At 44.0% G+C, this 8,035-nt stretch overlaps 1 non-coding gene and 1 pseudogene across 1 annotated transcript; one reads left to right on the top strand and one right to left on the bottom strand.

Moving 5' to 3' along the window:
* On the top strand, positions 1-163 carry LOC135009588 (U1 spliceosomal RNA). Its single transcript, XR_010209127.1, has one exon. It is a non-coding gene; the product is annotated as a U1 spliceosomal RNA (small nuclear RNA).
* Positions 164-3,416: 3,253 nt separating this feature from the next.
* Positions 3,417-3,595, bottom strand: LOC135009702 (U1 spliceosomal RNA; annotated as a pseudogene).
* Between the last annotated feature and the right edge of the window lie 4,440 nt (positions 3,596-8,035).

Here is an 8,035-nt window from a genome sequence, read left to right on the forward strand (position 1 = left end):
CTACTTACCTGCCAGGTGAGATACTATGATCAGGAAGGTGCTTCTCCCAGGGAAAGGCTCACCCATTGCACTCTGGGTGTGCTGCTCCTGCGATTTCCCCAAATGTGGGAAACTTGACTGCATAATTTGTGTTTCCCCTGGTCGGCTCTCGTATAATTCAGATCTCTTTGTCTCAGGTCTCTCTCCAGCCTAGTTTGCTGTCTGTTTCCACTTCTCTTTTCTTAAACCGCTCCCTTCTATGCCCTTGTGCACCTTAATTAAATCTAACTCTGATTACGTCAGAGAAGGCCAGGTACCCTACACCATAAGAGGGGGTTTGAAATTTTGACTTGTCTACTTAAAGATCACCAAAATCTGATCACAAGGTCAATTACATCACTGGGTGGGAACCTTTTGGTTAATAGCCCATGTAAGTGCAAGAGATCCTGAAGCACTCACTCATCATGGGAATGTACCAATGTGTTTCTTACAAAAATTCTCCAGATTATTGACTTTTTAAAGTTTTTCTAGGAAACGTTCTAGATGAATGCTTATTAGCCTTTGTCAGTATGTACTTTTGCAAAGTGTCGCTGTGGCGCAATCAGTTAGTGTGTATGGCTATTAACCTAAAGGTTGGTGATTCAATCCCACCCAGGGACGTAATAGACCTTGTTATCAGATTTTGGTGATCTTTAAGTAGACAAGTCAAAATTTCAAACCCCCTCTTATGGTGTAGGGTACCCGGCCTTCTCTGATGTAATCAGAATTAGATTTGATTCAGTGATTTTATAAAAAACAGCTAGGAAGCACAATTTAGCAGTGGGTTGCAGAGAAAAAAAATTATGCTGGCAGAAAAGTCCAATTGAGTGATTAAACAGCTCTTCATTTTCTGATTTTATGTTTATGCTAACAAATTTGCTCTCTGAAAAGTGTCCACAAAGCCAAGTCTCTGATTAACACCTTTGTAGGAATGGTTTTTCACCTATTACTGAATTAAACTTGCTTCATTGGAAAGGCAGCAAGATGCATCCTCATTTCAATGTCTACTGAAATAATACAGGTTGACACCAGGAAACATAAACGTCACTGCATCCTTGCTGCTTCCTCATGGGGAAGTCTGTTTAATGTGAAAACAAGGTGATATCTAATCAGCACACAGGTAAGGAATTAAGAAAATCTTTCTTTATGGGTGAAGATGTTTCTCACAAAATTGTTGCACCAAGGCATCATTGAAATTCAAGCTGGAAAGATGATTTTAATATATCACTTGTACATTTTGTACTGCTCTTCTGGTGACAATGTAGATTGTTTTTGTCAATTACCATTTTAATAATCGGGTAAAGAAAATTAATTGGATTTTTGAAAGAAAACAATACTGTCAATATACTATTAAAACAAATTAAAATGGTAAAAGTTATTGTACTTTAAGTAAAAATAAAAGAGCAAAAATATCAATCCCAGTTTTGGATTACTTTAATTAATAAAAACAATGCATATAGCAGAGGATAGTTTCAATCTGCCTACCTCTGGGTTATGGACCCAGCATGCTTCCATTACAGTACTCTGCTGCACATGTAAGTGCAAGAGATCCTGAAGCACTCACTCATCATAGGAAAGTACCAATGTGTTTCTTCATTGGTTGATGGAAGAAACATCTTACAAAAACTCTCCACATTATTGACTTTTTAAAATGTTTCTAGGAAACGTTCTAGATGAATGCTTATTAGCCTTTGTCAGTATGTACTTTTGAAAAGTGTCGCTGTGGCGCAATCAGTTAGTGTATAAGGCTATTTACCAAAAGGTTGGTGGTTCAATCCCACCCAGGGACGTAATTGACCTTGTTATCAGATTTCGGTGATCTTTAAGTAGACAAGTCAAAATTTCAAACCCCCTCTTATGGTGTAGGGTACCTGGCCTTCTCTGATGTAATCAGAGTTAGATTTGATTAAGTGATTTTATAAAAAAAACAGCTAGGAAGCACAATTTAGCAGTGGGTTGCAGAGAAAAAGAAAAATGCTGGCAGAAAAATCCAATTGAGTGATTAAACAGCTCTTCATTTTCTGGCTTTATTTTTATGCTAACAAATTTGTTCTCTGAAAAGTGTCCACAAAGCCAAGTCTCTGATTAACACCTTTGTAGGGATGGTTTTTAACCTATTACTAAATTAAACTTGCTTCATTGGAATGGCAGCAAGATGCATCCTCATTTCAATGTCTACTGAAATAATACAGGTTGACACCAGGAAACATTAACGCCACTGCATCCTTGCTGCTTTCTCATGTGAAAGTCTGTTTAATGTGAAAACAAGGTGATATCTAATTAGCACACAGGTAGGGAATTAAGAAAATCTTTATTTAAGGGTGAAGATGTTTCTCACAAAATCGTTACCTCAATGCATCATTGAAATTCAAGCTGAAAAGATGATTTTAATATATCACTTGTACATTTTGTATTGCTCTTCTGGTGACAATGTAGTTTGTTTTTGTCAATTACCATTTTAATAATAGGGTAAAGAAAATTAAGTGGATTTTTGAAAGAAAACAATACTGTCAATATACTATTAAAACAAATTAAAACAGTAAAAGTTATTGTACTTTAAGTAAAAATAAAAGAGCCAAAATATCAATCCCAGTTTTGGATTACTTTAATTAACAAAAAAAATGCATATAGCAGAGGACAGTTGCAATCTGCCTACCTCTGGGTTATAGGCCCAGCATGCTTCCATTGTAGTCCTTTGCTGCACATGTAAGTGCAAGAGATCCTGAAGCACTCACTCATCATGGGAAAGTACCAATGTGTTTCTTCATTGGTTGATGGAAGGAACATCTTACAAAAACTCTCCAGATTATTGACTTTTTAAAGTTTTTCTAGGAAACGTTCTAGATGAATGCTTATTAACCTTTGTCAGTATGTACTTTTGCAAAGTGTCTCTGAGGCGCAAACAGTTAGCGTGTTCAGTTGTTAACCAAAAGGTTGGTGGTTCAATCCCACCTAGGGACGTAATTGACCTCGTTATCAGATTTTGGTGATCTTTAAGTAGACAAGTAAAAATTTCAAACCACCTCTTATGGTGTAGGGTACCTGGCCTTCTCTGATGTAATCAGAGTTAGATTTGATTAAGTGATTTTATAAAAAAAAACAGCCACGAAGCACAATTTAGCAGTGGGTTGCAGAGAAAAAGAAATATGCTGGCAGAAAAATCCAATTGAGTGATTAAACAGCTCTTCATTTTCTGGCTTTATTTTTATGCTAACAAATTTGTGCTCTGAAAAGTGTCCACAAAGCCAAGTATCTGATTAACACCTTTGTAGGGATGGTTTTTCACCTATTATTAAATTAAACTTGCTTCATTGGAAAGGCAGCAAGTGATGTCATCCAAGCAGTGGGTCAAAGTTGGCTTCAAACCTCGTCTGCTTATGAAAAGAGAAAAGGGGTATGCAGGGCATGGCGGCCTTTTGCGGTGCTTGGATGACCCCTAGTTCGCATTAAATAATGCAGTCGAGTTTCCCACATTTGGGGAAATCACAGGGGTCAGCATACCCAGAATGCAATGAATGAACCGCACCCTGGGAGAACAGTCTTCATGACCATGGTATCTCCTATGCAAAATAAGTATGATTTGGGATAGGGCTGGGGAGGGCCGCTGCTCAGGCACATCTCTGTCAAGTAAAGGAGATTCAACTGAGGCAGCACAAGGGAACTCTCATCTGGGGACAACAACTGCAGGGAGAACACATATTTTCAGATGAACATGGGAGGGCAGAAGGCTGCCTAATACTGAAGCACCCCCAAACAACAAACCAAATGCAACAACTAGTGCAAGCATTCCTGGGGGAAGGCCTGCAGCAGATGGATTTGCATATGGCGATGTCATCCAAGCAGTGGGTCAAAGTTGGCTTCAACCCTCGTCTGCATATGAAAAGAGAAAAGGGGCGTGCAGGGCATGGCGGCCTTTTGCGGCACTTGGATGACCCCTAGTTTGCATTAAACACCTCCACCCTCCGTCGGTGTGGGGCTCATGTTGGCTATGCCCCAGCCCCTGAAGCATTCAAGCTGATTTCTTGCAGCAGCTGGGCACTGTAACAGCTCCAGAGCTGCTCTGTAAGGCAAGTAAAAGGGTGTGGGCCCTGCAGCACTACCTGTAGTTCGCATTGTGCGAGACCCCTAGTTCGCATTAAACACCCCCACCCTCCTTCGGTGTGGGGCTCATGTTGGCCATGCCCCAGCCCCTGAAGCATTCACGCTGATTTCTTGCAGCAGCTGGGCACTGTAACAGCTCAAGAGCTGCTCTGTAAGGCAAGTAAAAGGGTGTGGGCCCTGCAGCACTACCTGTAGTTTGCATTGTGCATTGGAAGGCACAAAGTAAGCAGACGGGAGGAGAAGTCAGGATAGTGCACAAGGGTATAGACGGGAGGGGCTCAAGAAAAAAGAAGTGGAAACAGACAGCAAACTAGGCTTCCAATGCACAATGCAAACTACAGGTAGTGCTGCAGGGCCCACACCCTTTTACTTGCCTTACAGAGCAGCTCTGGAGCTGTTTAATCACTCAATTGGATTTTTCTGCCAGCATAATTTTTCTCTTACGTCCTAGAGGATGCTGGGGACTCCGTAAGGACCATGGGGGATAGACGGGCTCCGCAGGAGACATGGGCACTTAAAGAAAGACTTTAGATCTGGGTGTGCACTGGCTCCTCCCTCTATGCCCCTCCTCCAGACCTCAGTTTACTACTGTGCCCAGAGGAGACTGGGTGCTTTTCAGGGAGCTCTCCTGAGTTTCCTGACAGAAAGTATATTTGTTAGATTTTTTTATTTTCAGGGAGCCTGCTGGCAACAGACTCCCTGCATCGAGGGGCGGAGGGGAGAGATGCACACCTACTTCTGTGAGTTGATAGGCTCTGCTTCTTAGGCTACTGTACAGCATTAGCTCCAGAGGGATCGGTACGCAGGTCTCACCCTCGCCGTCCGTCCCAGAGCCGCGCCGCCGTCCCCCTCGCAGAGCCGGAAGATAGAAGCCGGGTGAGTATGAGAAGAAAAGAAGACTTCAGAGGCGGCGGAAGACTTCATGATCTTCACTGAGGTAACGCACAGCAGTAAAGCTGTGCTCCATTGCTCCCATACACCTCACACACGGCAGTCAGTGTAAGGGTGAAGGGCTCAGGGGGGACGCCCTGGGCAGCAATATAGACCTCTCTTTGGCAAAATAAATATATATGCAGCTAGGCACTGTATATATATATATAAGAGCCCCCGCCATTTTTTTACTATATTTGAGCGGGACAGAAGCCCGTCGCTGAGGGGGTGGGGCTTCTCCCTCAGCACTCACCAGCACCATTTTCTCCACAGCACCGCTGAGGGGAAGCTCCACGGACTCTCCCCTGCTTATACCACGGTAGAAAGAGGGTCTTAAAGAAGAGGGGGGCACATAATTAGGCGCATATATATATGGAAATACAGCGCTACTGGGTAAACATAAAATTATTGTGTTTTTTTCCTGGGTCATATAGCGCTGGGGTGTGTGCTGGCATACTCTCTCTCTCTGTCTCTCCAAAGGGCCTTGTTGGGGAACTGTCCTCAGATAAGAGGATTCCCTGAGTGTATGGTGTGTCGGTACACGTGTGTCGACATGTCTGAGGTAGAAGGCTCTCCTAGAGAGGAGCAGGAGCAAATTAATGTGGTGTCTCCATCGACAACGCCGACACCTGACTGAATGGATATGTGAAATGTTTTAAGTGCTAATGTAAACTTATTACACAAGAGATTAGACAAAGCTGAAGCTAGGGAACAGTCAGGGAGTCAACCCATGCCTGTCCCTATGTCGCAGGGACCTTCGGGGTCTCAAAAGCGCCCACTATCCCAAATAGTTGACACAGATACCGACACGGATTCTGACTCCAGTGTCGACTACGATGATGCAAAGTTACAGCCAAAATTGGCTAAATGTATTCGATATATGATTATTGCAATAAAAGATGTTTTGCACATCACAGAGTCCCCTGTCCCTGACACGAGGGTACACATCTATAAGGGAAAGAAACCTGAGATAACCTTTCCCCCCCTCACATGAGTTGAACGAATTATGTGAAAAAGCTTGGGAATCTCCAGACAAAAAGCTGCAGATTCCCAAAAGGATTCTTATGGCGTATCCTTTCCCGCCAATGGACAGGATACGGTGGGAATCCTCCCCTAGGGTGGATAAAGCATTGACACGCTTATCCAAAAAGGTAGCGCTGCCATCCCAGGATACGGCTACCATCAGGGACCATGCTGACCGCAAGCAGGAGGTTACCCTAAAGTCCATTTACACACATTCTGGTACCTTACTCAGACCGGCAATTGCGTCGGCCGGGGTTGTAGCGCGGTGGCAGCATGGACAGATACCTTATCAGCAGAGATTGAGACCCTAGATAAGGATGCTATGTTATTGACCATAGGGCATATAAAAGATGCTGTCCTATATATAAGAGATGCTCAAAGTGACATTAGTCTACTGGGTTCTAGAATAAACGCTATGTCAATTTCTGCTAGACGAGTCCTATGGACCCGGCAATGGACAGGTGATGCCGACTCAAAAAGGTATATGGAGGTTTTACCTTACAGGGGTGAGGAATTGTTTGGGGAAGGTCTCTCGGACCTAGTCTCCACAGCTACAGCTGGTAAATCAAATTTTTTGCCTTATATTCCCTCACAGCCTAAGAAAGCACCACATTATCAAATGCAGTCCTTTCGATCACAGAGAAACAAGAAAGTACGAGGTGTGTCCTTTCTTGCCAGAGGTAAGGGCAGAGGGAAGAAGCTGCACAACACAGCTAGTTCCCAGGAACAGAAGTCCTCCCCGGCCTCTACAAAATCCACCGCATGACGCTGGGGCTCCGCTAAAGGAGTCCGCCCAGTTGGGGGCACGTCTTCGAGTTTTCAGCCACATCTGGGTTCATTCGCAGGTGGATCCCTAGGCAATAGAAATTGTTTCTCAGGGTTACAAGCTGAAATTCGAAGAGGTGCCTCCTCGCCGGTTTTTCAAATCGGCCCTACCATCTTCTCCCCAGGAAAGGGAGATAGTGTTAAATGCAATTCACAAATTGTATCTTCAACAGGTGGTGGTCAAGGTTCCCCTGCTTCAACAAGGAAATGGAAATTATTCGACCCTGTTTGTAGTCCCAAAACCGGACGGTTTGGTCAGACCCATATTAAATTTAAAATCCCTGAACCTATACTTGAAAAGGTTCAAGTTCAAGATGGAATCGCTAAGAGCGGTCATCGCCAGCCTAGAAGGGGGGGATTTTATGATATCTCTGGACATAAAGGATGCATACCTTCATGTACTCATTTATCCACCTCATCAGGCGTACCTAAGATTTGCGGTACAGTATTGTCATTACCAATTTCAGACGTTGCCGTTTGGTCTCTCCAGAATTTTCTCCGAGAATTTTCACCAAGGTAATGACGGAAATTATGGTGCTCCTGCGAAAGCAAGGTGTCACAATTATCCCGTACTTGAACGATCTCCTCATAAAAGCAAGATCAAGAGAGCAGTTGCTGAACAGTGTATAACTTTCACTGAAGGTGTTACAGCAACACGGCTGGATTCTCAATATCCCGAAGTCGCAGTTGGTTCCTACGACTCGTCTGACTTTGCTTGGGCATTATTCTGGATACGGACCAGAAAAGGGTTTATCTTCCGATAGAAAAGGCCCAGGAACTCATGACTCTGGTCAGGAACCTATTGAAACCAAAACAGGTGTCAGTGCATCACTGCACTCGAGTCCTGGGAATGATGGTGGCATCATACGAGGCCATTCCCTTCGGCAGGTTCCATGCGAGGATCTTGCAATGGGACCTACTGGACAAGTGGTCCGGGTCACATCTACAGATTCATCAGTTGATCACCCTGTCCCCCAGGGCCAGGGTATCTCTCCTGTGGTGGCTGCAGAGTGCTCACCTTCTAGAGGGCCGCAGGTTCGGCATTCAGGACTGGATCCTGGTGACCACGAACGCGAGCCTCCGAGGTTGGGGAGCAGCCACACAGGGAAGAAATTTCCAAGGTCTTTGGTCAAGTCAG

This window comes from Pseudophryne corroboree, unplaced genomic scaffold, assembly GCF_028390025.1.
Source record: "Pseudophryne corroboree isolate aPseCor3 unplaced genomic scaffold, aPseCor3.hap2 scaffold_227, whole genome shotgun sequence".
NCBI classification, from domain to species: Eukaryota; Metazoa; Chordata; class Amphibia; order Anura; family Myobatrachidae; genus Pseudophryne; species Pseudophryne corroboree.